Below are 13,675 nucleotides of genomic sequence, written 5' to 3'. Positions count from 1 at the left end.
TAATTAAATAATTAGTTCAGCAGCTATTTCCTAGTGCCTGCTTTGTGCCAGGCCCTGGGTTGGGTCCTGGGACACGAAGGTGGTTCCAACATGATTTCTGCTCTCCGAGTGCTCCCAGTCACGGGTAGCTGAGATGGCAGACAGAGTTCGGTACTGTGATGGAGGGAAGCATGGAGACCCCCAGGTAGCTTGATGAATCACAGAAGACTTCCTGCAGGGGTGACATATGAGATGGGTCTTGATGAACGAGTAGAAGTTTTCTGGGTAGAAAAATGTGGGGGGTGGGGCAACAGGGCTTTCCTCCAATTCCATTTATGGAGTACCTGCTCCATATGTTAGGTCCCCTGCGATTATATGTTTGAAAATGATAAACACAGGAACCTTGGTCTTAAGGGAGCTGAGGCCCAGAGAGGCAAAGTGACATGTCCAGAGTCACACAGCACATCAGGGGCAGAGTAAGGACTTGAACTCTCTAAGTCCCAACCTTTTCCCACCCTTACTGGGCATGACTCTGGGAGACAGCACCAGGCAGTGGTGGGGAAACGGCTCCCCACTCTGAATGTATTCACATGCACTTGTTCCAGACCTTCCCTCTCTCCCCCACTCCTCAGCACAAGTGGAGGTTGGATATGCAGTTGACTTCTGTTTTCTGTGCCTCTCTCCACCTGTCAGATTGGAGACTGTGAAAGTATATGCCCCAGGTAAGGCCAAGGCAGGTCTCCGGGCCTGATGGTCCTGGGGGAGGGTTTGGCTTAGACAGCTGGAGAAACCAAGCCCAAGCAAATATTAGCGTATCAGATGTGGCAAAGCAAAGGTCGAAGGTCTGAACAAGACGCAGCTCTGTGGCACCTGCAAAGAGCAAGGAGGGAGCGGCGGAGAAGGCCAGAAGCAGGGCATGGAAGTTAATGTGTATGGTATTTTTATGATCTAGACCCGGAAGTCACATATCATCACTTTGGTTGTACCCTGTTGGTCAAAACAGTTACAAGCACCTGCCAGGTCCAAGGGGAGAGGGTGTAGACTGCTTCTTGATGGGGAGTGGCAAGGTTCTAAAAGAGCATGTGAGATGGGAGATATTATTGCAGCCATCTTTGGAAAATAAAATTTGCCACACCCACTTTGCAACTCATATTTTCAATTTCTTTATGGTATCTTTTGATGAACAGAAGTTCTAAACTCTATAGCAGTCAAATTTATTGCACTTTTCCCTTTATGTTTGCATTTCTTAATGTCTTGTTTAAAAAGTCCTTCTCTATCTTAAGTTCATAAAGGAATGTTCCTATACGTTCTCCAGAAATTAACAGAAGAGTTGGCTCTTGCATTTAGATTCTTAATCCATCTGGAACTGATTTTTGTGTATGGTGTGAGGTGCAGATCACACTTCATTTTTTGCAGGAGGATAACCAGAAGTGTCAGCATCATTCAGTGAATAATTCTTTCTTCGTCTAACACAGCTGCCATAGATCATTTTTCTATGTATGCAAGGACCTATTTCTGGGGTCTCTATTCTGTTTCATGGCTCTAACTGTTTACCCCCTGTGTCAACACCCACACTTTCTTAATTTCTTATGATATAAGTCTCAAGAGCTGGTTGGGGAGGCCCCTCATCTGATTTTTCTTTTTTGGGAGGATCTTGGATTTTTTGCTTGTCTACTAGAAAAAACACATTAAAATTGACTTGCAAAATTCTTCAAAAGATCTGTTGAAATTTGATTAGAATGATACGGAATCCACAAGTCAATGTGGAGATAACTGATGATTTTTTAATCCATGAATCTTAAATAACCCCCACTTTTTAAAAGTCTCTAATGTTTTTCAATAGAATTTAAAATATTTCTTCACCAAAGAGCTTGCATGCCATTTGTTAAATTTATTTCAAGATACATAAATTTTTGTTTCTATTGTAAATGCATCTTTTAAAAAATATTACATTTTTGAATTTTATGTTGCCAGTATATAAAAATGCAGCTGCTTTTAATGTATTTATCTTATATTACCCATCTTGCTAACCTCTGTCATTTTAATTGTTTGAGGATTGTTTGTAGATTCTACATAGACAATAATATCATCTGTAAACAATGAGAGTTTTGTTTTTTCCTTTCATATCTTTATACTTCTCATGTCTTCTCTTTATTTTATTGCCTTGACGAAGGGCTCCAGAACCAAAGTCAGTAGAAGCTGTGACAACAGGAATCCTTGTCTTATTCCTAATTTTAAAAAGGATTTTTTAAAAAACAACTCTCTATTGAATATGATGTCTGCTGGGCGGCAGGGGTGGGGTTTGTGTAGGTATTCTTTATGAGGTTTAGAAGGTTTTTGTTTCTTTCAAGTTTGCTAAGAGTTTTTTGTTAAATTATGAATGAACATTGAATTTTATTAAATTATTATTTTTTCATCTACTAGATAAAAATACAGCTTTTCTCATTTATTCTGCTATTGTTCAATATTAGTTAAGATTCGGCTGTGAATGGCAGAAATCCCCAAGTAATAGCATCTTTTTTTTCCCCTCAAATAATGGCATCTTAAACCCAAGAGGAGTTCACGTCTTTCTCATATACCAATCTGGAGGGGGCAATTCAGGGGTAGTTTGGCAACTATGCTCCAGGAAGTCCTGAATGTCCCAGGCTCTGCCACCTCTCAAGGGGCTGCCCTCTGGATCCAAGATTGCGCTCCTGCAGCACAGGGGGTGGAGGACCCGCCAGGCAGAGGCAGGGGGCCGGCCAGTTGCCTCTCAAGCAAGCCTCTTGGTGTCTGGTGCCCTAGTCCTAGGTTGTATATTACAATTTGGGATTTTTACACACTCATATGTTCTATAAGTTTACAATTTTCCTTTACTGCACAGACTTTGATTTTGGTACAGAAGAGTTGTATGGATTCAGGGTTTTTCATTCCTTGAAGGTTTGGCATTATTTGTATGAGAAACTCTTTACTTGAGAATTTTCACTGTGGGATAATTAAAAAAAATTTTAAACAATTTCACATTTACAGAAAAATTGCAAATACGTGCAATTATTTTGTCTTGAATGAATATTTTAGTGTTTCCTACAAACAAGGATGTTTTCCTGCATAACCACAGTAGCACCATCAAAATCAAGAAATGAACATGTATACATTACTATAATAATAATAATAACTCCTTCTGGCTCGAATCATGTTTCTCCAGTTGTTCCAGAAATATCTTTTATAACCAAAGGTTCCAGTTCAAAATCTCGTGCTAGGCTGTGCCTCTGAGTCTCCTTCAGACTTGGACTCATGTCCTCAGCCCTTCCTTGACTCGTGATCCTGATACTTTTGGAGGTTCCAGGCCAGTTATTCTGTAACACGCCCTTCAACTGCAGTTTGTCTGATGCTCCCTCATGATTGGATTCGGGTTTTGAATCTGGGGCAGGGATATCACGGAAGTGACGCTGTGTTCTTCTCTGCGTGTCCTATCAGGTGGCTCCTGATTTCGATTTGTTCCGTTACTGGTGATATTCACTTTGAGCACTCTGGTGGTGCTTGCCAAACTTCTCCACAGGAAAATTACTGCAGAAAATGATTCCTATTCTATTTGTAATGAATACATTTTTTGTGGGAAAATATTTTGAAACTATATCAATATCCAACTCCTCATCAAATTCTCCCATCCCTCCTCTTTCCTCCCCTCCGTCCCTGACAGTTTGGACTTCTGGTTTCTTATTTTATTTGGTGGGTTATAATCTGTTATTCTCATTACGTATTTTGATGCACAGAGTATTCCAGATTTGACAGTGACCTCTGTATATTTTTGATGTATCTGCATCATTCTTTGAGCACTTCCTTACTTTCCAGAACAACAAGCTGTTCCAGGCTTATACTGTTCTTTCCTTGCCCCAGACTTGGAATAAGCCTTTTCTACAAGAGCCTTGGCTCCTTTTAGAAGCCAAGATCTAAGTGTTAAGGGTACTCACTACTGTTGGGATATTGCTGCTCCCAGGTCCTCTCAGTGGAGAGAGCTAGAAAGTGTATCTATCTGGGAAACCATGAGTTCATCCCACTATCTCTAATTCCACTCCAAGACCACACAGCTAATTCTGTTTTTCTCTTTCCATATTTGTGACTCCCTCTAACTGTAAGAAAACTGGCTCCCATTACACTGAATATATTTACTTATTTGATCATATGTAACCAATCTCCCATCATAGGCACTATCCCCTCCTTCATGTGGATACCTTCCTAACGATTTCTGTGCCCTGATACACCGTGCCAGGCCAGCCCCATGTGTGCCCAGGACCTGGAAAAGGGGAAGTAAAGTCAACATTTGTTGAACTGACCAACTCAGTACTCAGTCTTTCTTGAGTAACACTGATCAGGAAATTCAAATCTTATTCTATGAAAATCTCCTTTAATTCTGAATTGCCACTGAAAAGGAAACCATTTGTTTTCATAACTGGGAAGAGAATTTTAAAAATAATGTCCAATAAGGAAAACACACTAAAAATGCTCATAGAATTCTTATACCCTCAGAATACATTGCTGGACTCCTGATTTGAGGCCCTTTTTCTAAAACGCATGTTACACTCCTGCACTTTTGTAAGCGGCGTTCACTAAGGGTGGCTACGCCTTCTTGAGAATGATGAATCATCGTTCAGCACACTTACGGTACGACTCTGATGCCCCTGTTCTGCCGGATCCCAGACTGAGAAACGTGGTGACTTCCAGTATCTGTTGTTCATGATTATTCCATCTCCTTCTTGGTTGTTAGCTGACATTTCTTAGGCCTGGTGATGTGCCCACCTCCATGGTGCTTTCTTCTGATTTACTGGTTTTAATCAGAAGAGATCTGAGAAGCTGGATTACTGGGCTAGATAAGAATGTGTGAAATGGAAATCACCATGTTAGTATTTGTTCAGCCCACATCACACCCCAAGTTTTTCTGCCTGAAGCTGGGACCTGGATCAGACAGGAGGACCTGGGGTCTGTGGGCCACTGTAAGCCCCCTGGCTTAGGGGGAGGCCAGGTGTTCAGTGGTCAGGGTGCCTAGGGTCTCCCTGCCACAGCAGCCCTGCCTGTGGGCCAGACCCACGCCCTCCCCATCCCTTCTTTTCCTGCTCTTCTCCCCTCTGGGGCTTTCTGTTGGGCTCACATCTTTTCTCCAGGTTTCTTTCTCCATTCACTAGATGTGTCATCTGTAATCTAAGCCTGACTCTGCCCCCGATTTGCTGGACCTCAGTTTTCTCATCTGGAAAATAGGGACAGGGTTGAATGTGGCTCTGCCCTCTCCTCCTCCCGGCTCTGGCACACGGCCTTTTATTTGCCACCTCTCCTTTTGCTCCTTGTCTACTTATTCTATTTCCATCTGCCTCTGAGTCTCTTGAAGTTTCCCTCCTTCCTCTTGCTATGACTTTAAGACCCTCTCTGAACATCTACTCCCTGTCTTAATTTTTCTTTCTTGAATCTCTTTCTCCCTCTCTCCCTCTCTGTTTCTATTGCTTCTGACTCTGTAGTCTCTGTCCCTCTCTGCCCTTCTCTCTGGCTTTCTACCTCTTCTCCATCTATGACAACTCTGTTCTGAATTGTTTCTTTTTCTTACCCTATTACTACTTGATCACTGCTCCGTAACTCCCTGCCCAACACTGCTTTCTCAGCTTATTCTTGGACTCGTGTTTCTGGGTCCACACCCCCTCTCTATCCCTGCCCAGAGGCTCCTTTCCCATTCATGCCCTGGCCTGGGCTGGGAGCTCAGAGCCAGTGCCACGCAGCACCTCCCAGAGCCAGGCTCCTCCCTGTAATGGAAGCAGCAGCTGTGAGGCTGGCTCCAGCAAGTATGATGGGCCCAGCTGGCTGCCTCTGTCTCAGAGAAGGCTCCAAAAGTCAGAGACAGCATTTAGATGGGGTGTCCTATCCTGCCATAGCCCAAACCCGGACAGTGGCCATCAGCTGCACAAGCAGTTCCATCACATGACTGCACGTGGTATGCACACACACTCACACACACACAGCTCGGGCACAAGCGCCGGCAGTCATCTCTCATCAGGAACAGCTGCTGGCATTCAGGTTTGCCAAAAAGAGTATTCCTCTCTTTGGAGTCTACTGTAGCCTTAATTGCAAACTTTCAGCCTTTGGAATGTTCTCCACGTAAGACACAGATGAAGGCTCAGTGCGGAGAGAGAATGCTGACCACCGTGGGTTACGATCTGGCTCTGTCTTATCAGACCCACAGGTTCTGCACCTTGCAGTCGGCCCCATGCTTTCCAGAATCCATATCTAACAGACATTTGCCGGGCACCTCCCTACCTGTGCCAGGCGCACCTGTCACCCCACACAAGCCTCACAGTGACCTTGGAAGGCAGGCACCATTGCCCTCCACTTCCCAGGTGGAGGAGACTTAGACTCCCAAGATCACAGGCCAATCAGAGGCAGAATTTTCAGCCCAGCATGAGTCTGACCTGCCTACTGTGTCCTCTACCCACTGCGACAACCCAGCGATGAAAATCTGACAGTGGGAGGAGCAGCTGAGAGATCCTACTGAAGCAGACCACTGACAGCTGTTCTAGTCCTGGAACAGGCATGAGAGCAATATAGGCTGTCAGATCCGATATCCCAGCAGGTGCCACGTTAGAGTCAGATTTCTGACCAAAGGCTCAGGATCTGCATGTTGGGGGCGAGGGAGTGAGGCTGGGGGCAGGCAACATGGGTATACAGTCTTAAAGGAAGTAAAACGGCCTCAAAGGGGGCCTCAGATATCAGAGAGCGAAGTGGCAGGCCGCCTCTTTGGAGGTACCGCTGGGGGTCTGCCCGCACAGGGAGGAGCTGCCTCCTCCCCTAACTCACTGCCAGGGCCCCTCAGCATGGAGTCAGACTGGGCTCCCCAGGCCTCCACGCCCTGGTCTTGGCCCTGTGCACTCAGCCTGGCCCTGGAACTCAGATCACTCTGTAGACACTGTGCCAGGCTGGCCCTATCTGGGGTACTGGGACCATGGAGAAGAATCTGACAGCACTTCAGGCTGCAAACTCTCAGCCTCATACTCTCCGGGGTGCTGGCAGGGCCCGTCTGACAAGTGTGGCTCACTTTCTCATTATGTTGCTGCTCATGGTTTGTTGGATTCTCCCATCCACTCCTTGCTATTTGCTGCTGGCTCTTTGTCAGTTGACTGGTCCCTGCCTGACTGCCCTCTGTTACTTCTGTCCTGCTCAATCATTTTGCTGGAGATTGGGGTCAGCCTGCACACACATGAGGAGGGGAAGGGCCGAGATTCACGGGGCCACAGGATCCTTTCCAAAGAGACTTGTTCCCACCTCCCTTGTGCCTCTACCCTCCACTAGGTTGAATCTTCTGCCTCCCCTACTAGGTTACAGCAGGGGCTCTGGCTTAGCAGACCAGTCTCCCCGGTACCAAGGACAGAGCTGGGCGTAGAGTAGGGGCTCAGAAAATGTTGAAGTCACAGTTGGATGAAGGGGTGAATCCCAACAAGCTGGACTCAGGAATGGGAGGAGCTTTATCAAGAATGAATGCAAAGTTCCTGTCCAAGCAGGACAGGGAGCTGGGCCACGTGCTGCTGGTGGGAGAGGCAGACCCTCAGGCACCAGAGACTGTCGGTCACCCTGACAGAGCAGCTTTGGGGGCTGCAGAAATAGATTTAGACCAGGGTGGGTATGGTCCTGCTCAAGTCTACATGGGCCTGCAGCACCTCAGCAGATTCTAGACGCTGCCTTATGAGAAGGAAAAGAGCAAACAAAACATTTCCACTTCCCCTTTGGGTGCTCTCCCAGTCTCAAGGAGGCCTTGCCCTGTGCAAGCCACTTTCTGAAACAGAAGCACTGCAGCATGGGCCAGATTCCTCAGCCTGGTCACTAGTTTATGATCCAAAGCCCACTTGCTGCTTTATGTTCTGGGCAGGACCCTCCATTTGCTCCAGGGAAACACAACACTGATTTTCTGTTCATTTTTTTTTTAAGGTCTTGGCTTTTCTGCAGGTCACCACCAGTCGACAAGCTCATTCCAAGGCAATTCAAGCAGGCTTGGTCCCTGCGATAAATCCCTGGCAGGGATCAGGAGTGACAGCAACACATAAAATAAATGCCAAAGGAAGAACTCAGCCTTCTGAAACAGATGGCAAATTTACACCTAGCCGCCCGAGGGGGTGCAAGTCTGAGTCCCACATGAAAATGTTCATTTCCCACATCAGGGAGGTGCCCCTGGAGAACCCTGGGCAGCCTGTTAAGTGGGTATTTGGTATCCACCCCGGGTGGCAGGATGAATTCACTTTACTCAACGCTTGTCTCTAAGAATCTTCCCCAGCCTCAGAGCAGCTTCTGCCCCCAAAACTTCCACATTTACCTAGAACTGTCTCTATTCCCCAGAACCACTTTGATCCTAACAGAACTTTCTGTATTTGCATAGAAATCTCATTACGGTCCTTGGAGACCATCTTTACTTCCCAGTTTGTACTTGCTGAGTGACTTCAGGTAAGTCATACAACCTCTCTGAGCCATGAATATTGCACTTTTAAGTGTTGAGGACCTCCAGCATACTGAGCACTCTCCAGTGTGGATCTCATTTCATCCTCACGACAAACCTAAAAGGTACACTTATTTCCCCATTTTACAAAAGAGAACTGGGATCTGGTGTGCGAAGTGCTCTCCTGAGGCCCCCTATTACTGGAGGAAGGTACCAGGTCTGTCTCTAAGCCTGTGCTCTTTTCGCCTTGCCCTGCACCCCACAGACTCTGACCTGGTCTTCTGGTCTCGTTCTTTCACCCACTAGAGCTGCTAACAAGCTACGGGCGAGGATCAGGGCTGGCTACAATGCCTTCCTGCAAGAGGCTTTTTACTGCCAGGAAGCTCTAGTCTACGCCAAGTATTGGAGCCTTGGTGCCCTCTCCTGGATAAAAACTAAAAGACCAGCCTGAGTCCACACTGGTAAATTAATGTCTTTTTCATTAGGACATTTACTTTTTCATCTATCCATCCATCCACTCATCCATCCATCCATCCATTCATCTTTCATCCGTCCATTCACCCACCCACTCATCTGTCCAACCCAGTTTCACAGACATCTGGCGGCATCACCCTCATTCACTGGGGTTCCTGCTCTGCACTTCTGCCTCGCACAGGCCTCAGCGATGCAGAGAAAGAAATGAGAAGACATGGTAATCATGTCTAACTGCAGGGCTGGACAAATTGGATAAAGGATTAGTTTGTCAGATAAGCCCTAGTGAGAGCAGCACCTGAAAGGCTGTGGATATCGGGTGGTTGGCAGGGTAGACTGTGTGGGGCCTTGGCCGAGGGTATCAGCCCTGGGTGGACCACTGTGGATAGAGTCTCCTGAGATCTCTGGGTGCCCAATGCCAGAGGTGACAAGCCAGGGAGATGGAAAGACTTCAGAAATAGGGTGTCTTTCAGATGAATCAAGATTTGGGCCCAGGCCTGCCTGTCAGCTGTGCGTGTTGACCCCGACCTTCCTCCAGGCACACAGCCAACATCTGGATGTACCTGGCACTCCTCAGCCTGGTCTCTGCACATTTGCTTGTGTCACTTCCTTCTCCTTTGGTGCCCTCCTGAGAGCCACTCCCGGGAAACTTCCTTTCCTGCAGGGCTGAGATGGACTTCCTGCCCCCCCCCGACTCTCCCAGGGTAAAGTGGCTGTGCCAATGTCTTCCGTTCGCTCACCCAGATCCACGCTCCACCTTTCCCACCCCTTCTGGGCCCCCAGAGGCTGACATCTATGGACAACATCACTGGCTCTCTTGCCCCTGGTTCTGGTCAGGTTTGGCTAATGAGAAGCCATAGCAGCAGCCCGTCGGGTAGAAGACACGGGATTGGGTTCTACCTCCCTGGATTCTTCCCTGCGGGGGGCACCATAGTCTAGATGTGTCCTTTCACCTTTTGAGGCAGCCAGCTGTCTTCTGGGCCCCAGAAAACTCTCTCCTCTCATCCTTTTGGGCCTGGGGAGGCCATAGTTCTGCTACCACTAGTCTCGAGTTACTGCACTATTTTTTAGATACTCCTGCTCCCACCTTTATAATATGCTTTTGTAAACAAGCCTTCCTAGAATTACCATAATTTGAGTCTGTCCTCAGTTTCCTCCTGGGACTCCATCTAGTACCAGGAGTGGCCTTAAGAAAGAGATCTTCCAAACAGGATTCCGGAATTGGGTTGGTTCTGTATTTGAGCTCCATGGGGATAATTTCCTACTGGGGAACCAGGATGCAAGAACTTCATGGCACCTGGTAGTATCACAGTTACTGAAATGACCATGAGTAATACCACAGGATGCAGTGCAGGCTGAAGGCCAGGCCTCGGCAGATCAAGTGAGTGTGGCGCTTCATCCTGTGGCATCAGTACTGGTTACAGAGACAGTGGAGGCACCTGGCTTCTTCCTACAGCCCAAGAGAGCACATACATATAGGAAATAAATTAAAAATAATGACCATAAAATTGAGAACATGTGTGAACAACAGAAGGTGTCCATGAGAGCTTGGAGTCCCTCAGGCCCTGTGGATATGGGAAGGTATAAGCAAGGACCAAACCCAGGGTCTGATGGTAAAGGTTGCAGTGTTGTAGCACCCGCACCCCAGATCTCTTATATTTAAGGAGGGGCACTAATAGGAAAGGACTGGGACCTCAAGACATGAGGTGGAATCATTTAGGGAGACATGGATGGGGCTGAGAATTTTGGTCTGCAAATCCCCCTACACCTCCTTTGCCAGCAGAGGCAGCCTGTCTACCTAAGCACCCCTCCTCCTCTGCACAAAAGCCTTTCAGTGGTGGCCCTGGGAGCAGTCATTCTCCAAGCTAATACGTATGCTCCTCAGTGCTTCTCATCACCCTCATTGCCACCAAGCCAATGACCAGTGCACGGTCCTACATAGCCTGGAGGAGACGTGCAAAGCCTACACCTTGAGAAGATAGCCTGGACAGTGAAATACTTAAAAGACTTGGTCAGCAGGACCCTGTGGGAGTGGATTCATGGGTGTTAGAACAAGGGGAAGAATTATAAGACTTGACTGGGCCAAATTCACTGACATGGGTGCCTCTGTCTAGGTTTTGGGATTTAATAGTTTGACTTGATCACCCAGGAGTGGTTTTAATTGTCTGCTAAATTGACTAATTGAAGCTTGGATGCAGTGATGACCTCACTGAATGAGGTTGAAATGCCAGAACTTCCTTGGAATACCGTGTAGGAAAGTCTGAAGGCTCAGGAAAGTGGAAACATTGGAGTGGATCTATTATATGCAAACTGCTCATCCCCGCCCCAAGAAGCCAGAGGACACTCCCTTCACTCAAGTGTTAAGGAATGCATTCACGGGGTAGGAGGGGGTGCTCACCATCCTTGAAGAACTCTGTGGTGGCTGTCCTCTGCAGGCCACAGATGGCCATGGTGGGAGTTGTATGAAATTTCCCTGATCTCAGTGTGGAGAATGCGAGGCCAGATAGATAGCAGCACTTCACCATCAGAAACAAGGTGGGCACAATCACCATAGTAAGTCACAGATATGGAGACACTATTGGTTATTGGAGTGTTTTAGGGATCTGTGGAGAATGCTAATTAATCACAGGGTCCCTAGAGGAAAAATACATGGAAACCTTCCAAGTTGCTGCTAGACACGTATAGAAAGAAAAATTCTAGGTCTGTCAGGTAGAAACTCATGAGTCATCATTGTGTGGATGGGTTGCCTCTTATCCAGGTCCCAAATTCAGCAGTTCGTGGGCTCAGAGCCCTTGATTGAGTGGCATTATGGGTCCCCTTGAGGAAGGTATATGTCATGAATCTTCCTCCAAGGGGTCCTGTGGCCACTGATCAGGGCTACTGTTCTCTGGGGATAGGAAAATACCCAGATCATTCAGGAGGTTACTAGATACTGGTTCTAACTATCACCGATAGAACCCAAATGCCCTGAGAGTTCTTCAAAGATGAGGATGATCAGGTACTATATGCTGTGTTGGCCTGAGACCTTCTCATGGAAGGTCAGTGAGACCACAGTCCATCCTGTGGCTACATCCCCAGTTCCAAAATAAATGATGGGAGTAGACTTACTCAGCAACTAGTGGTATCTCCACATTGGTTCCCTGGCCTGCGGATTGAGGGTTGTATGGAGGGAGAAAGGGTCCTGAAACTGCTCCCCACCCAGCTTTCCCTTACACTGAGCGAAAACCAAAAGTAATACCATAGCCCTCAAGGAATTGCAGAAATTAGTGCCAACATTAAAGAATTCGGAGATGTAGGGACATTAATTCCTATCACACTGGCATTTAACTTGCATTTTGACTGATGCAAAAGACAGATGGGTTTTGGAGAATAACAGATTATCACAAACTTAATCAGAAGGTGATGCCACGTGAAGCTGCCATTTGGGATATCTTAACTGGACACACTGTGTAGCAATATGGAAACACTTATACTTGAATTATAATACAACATTGTTTCCCTTCTTTACATTTTCCTTTTTATACTGCATATCTCTTTTTTATTTACTATTTATTTATTCTTTCTATTAATAACTATTACTTCAGAACATTTATAATATTAATGGAACAATCTAAGGGAAATTCAACTTACTTATTTTTACATTTCAATATTGGGTATTAATAAGAAAGATGGTCAAAATAAGTAAAAAACTTATCATAAATGTTTGGTGTTAGTCTACATACAATTCAGATTTTGGTTTAAAGTTCTTTGGCTGCAAGAAAGAACATTTGGTTTACTACACTAATAGGAATATCTCTTAATGCTGGGATGGCCTTTTCTTGGCATTTCTTCTGCTGTTGATTTTTAGCATAGTTATCGGTGATTGTATGAATGGAGTTGAGTGGAGAGGCACTCATCATGTTTATTCCAAATAAGAGGAAATAAGCGATTACTATAGTAATGAGGAGGTACATAGGCAATGCAACTGCGCAATATTTTGGAGGCCAATAGGTTAAACCTAAGGAGTTTAGCCAAGATTCAGGAATAAAAACCCACACGAGATATAGTATGAAGCCAAATTGGGAGCTTAAGAAAAGAACAAAGCCATAAATCGCTCTTTCTGGCAATGGTAACGGTGAATTTTCACCATTTTCCCTGTGGCTTCAGACAATGCTGCTCCAGCTCTGCAGGCTTTGCCTCCATGTGGAAAGGGAAGGACTAACAGGGAGAGGAGGCCGGCGCAGCCTCCCCAGGCCTGGGCCTCAGCGCCTGCGGCCATTTCCCGCTCTCTTGTCAGGTTTCCTTTTGGGGTTGGTGGGTTGGCCCTCGACCTTGGGTCCTCCATGCGCCCACTTGGGCCCCTCCCCCCAGTTTGGCCTGCATAACTCTTTCTAACATAAAAAAATGAATCTAATTATTTATCATGCTCATTGTTTGTTGACTCACACACCATCCTCACCCTTGCTAGAAAGTTAGCTCTGTGAGGGGAAAAAAATCTTTGTTTTTCTTATGTCTCTCAAGAGTCTAGAATGGTATCTGAAGATAGTAGGCGCTCAGTAAATATTGTTTACTGAATAAAGTGATGTGAATAAAGCAAACTACAACACCCACCTCACAAGGTTGTTGTAAGGGTTAAATGAGACGGGGAATGTAATTTCAGCTTGGTAGGAGAGAGCAGATGCAAGAGGAAGGGCTGAAAGTCCACTGGACTGTGGTGTCTATATCCACATAAGGGTCCACATCAAAAGAGAAGATAGAAAAAAACTATTATAATTCACAAAGAATTAATGTGGTGAGATGAACAGA

General features: G+C 46.1%; 1 pseudogene; it reads right to left on the bottom strand.

The window, feature by feature from the left end:
* Nucleotides 1-12,627: 12,627 nt before the first annotated feature.
* Nucleotides 12,628-13,214, bottom strand: LOC105083616 (phosphatidylinositol N-acetylglucosaminyltransferase subunit P pseudogene; annotated as a pseudogene).
* Nucleotides 13,215-13,675: the final 461 nt, after the last annotated feature.

Source organism: Camelus bactrianus, chromosome 10 (assembly GCF_048773025.1).
Source record: "Camelus bactrianus isolate YW-2024 breed Bactrian camel chromosome 10, ASM4877302v1, whole genome shotgun sequence".
NCBI classification, from domain to species: Eukaryota; Metazoa; Chordata; class Mammalia; order Artiodactyla; family Camelidae; genus Camelus; species Camelus bactrianus.
This window is presented reverse-complemented; position numbering and strand designations above follow the sequence as displayed.